The sequence below is a fragment of the Schistocerca piceifrons genome, chromosome 6 (assembly GCF_021461385.2).
Source record: "Schistocerca piceifrons isolate TAMUIC-IGC-003096 chromosome 6, iqSchPice1.1, whole genome shotgun sequence".
Classification (NCBI taxonomy): Eukaryota; Metazoa; Arthropoda; class Insecta; order Orthoptera; family Acrididae; genus Schistocerca; species Schistocerca piceifrons.
In genome coordinates, this window is record NC_060143.1 from 511821743 (window position 1) to 511823165 (window position 1423).

At 44.3% G+C, this 1423-nt stretch overlaps 1 non-coding gene across 1 annotated transcript; it reads right to left on the bottom strand.

The window, feature by feature from the left end:
• Window positions 1–997: 997 nt before the first annotated feature.
• Window positions 998–1072, bottom strand: Trnas-cga. The gene has a single exon. It is a non-coding gene; the product is annotated as a tRNA-Ser (tRNA).
• Window positions 1073–1423: the final 351 nt, after the last annotated feature.

Consider the following 1423-nt stretch of genomic DNA (forward strand, 5'->3'; position numbering starts at 1 on the left):
ATTTTACCTGTATATGGAGTGGGTTGTTCTTTTGATATAGCTGTAAGCTCAATTCCGTTTAACATCAATATTTTGATACAATCATGGAATATCCCAGACTGGGTGTTTCTTTCCTTCAACTGACGTAAATAAACAATAACATTCAACTGAAGACTGTATATGTTACTTTTGAAATCTGGAACTGACTATAGTGTCTCTAGAATGCAGATCATACGCAGTCTGGTCTAATAAAAACAAACAATGTTATAAAATATAATATACTTTTTATAGTGAAATGTATAGTATAACGATTGGGAAAGTAGGGACTTGTTGTCTGCTAGCTCCTTGCTCCTTCTCTCTGTCTATTATCCGTTTTGGGATCCAGGTCATCATATCTACTCGTATTCCGCTCCATATGTCATCTCTGGCGACTTTTCAGTCCACATAGTCTAAACCACTAAGCCTCGATTTGCTCTTATCTGATCTGTTAGCTTAAGTTGTTGATAACATTTCGGGACCCTGTGACAGCGTTTCGGGACAAGACTGAGCTACCGCTGCTGCAGTCTACTTTTCGAGCAGCAGCCAATGGGAAATCCTTGAACTGTCTCAGTAGGTACCGCGGTACTGCCTACTTTTGGCTTTCCAAATGCTTTCCATGTTCATTCACAAAGACGAAACTCTCGAGTGGGTTGATACTAGTTTTTTGCGACTCCATAACGTTGTACATACCACGTGTGGATTCTAATTACATTTAATCTTAGTATATTCTGTGATTCTGCTAAACGAATACGTGTGAGAAGACAAACAAAGGAATGAAGGGTTTGAACACGTCGGTGCTTCCACATGTTGGTGTAAGAACTGTGTACAATTCAGCCCACACCGACAACTTGTGCGGAGGGGAAGTCATACCGCTATGACACGGAGAAGTCTTCCTGAAAACAACCAGTTACCTGAATGAGATTTTCACTCTGCAGCGGAGTGTGCGCTGATATGAAACTTCCTGGCAGATTAAAACTGTGTGCCCGACCGAGACTCGAACTCGGGACCTTTGCCTTTCGCGGGCAAGCGCTCTACCAACTGAGCTACCGAAGCACGACTCACGCCCGGTACTCACAGCTTTACTTCTGCCAGTACCTCGTCTCCTACCTTCCAAACTTTACAGAAGCTCTCCTGCGAACCTTGCAGAACTAGCACTCCTGAAAGAAAGGATATTGCGGAGACATGGCTTAGCCACAGCCTGGGGGATGTTTCCAGAATGAGATTTTCACTCTGCAGCGGAGTGTGCGCTGATATGAAACTTCCTGGCAGATTAAAACTGTGTGCCCGACCGAGACTCGAACTCGGGACCTTTGCCTTTCGCGGGCAAGAGCTCTACCAACTGAGCTACCGAAGCACGACTCACGCCCCGTACTCACAGCTTTACTTCTGCCAGTACAGTTTTAAT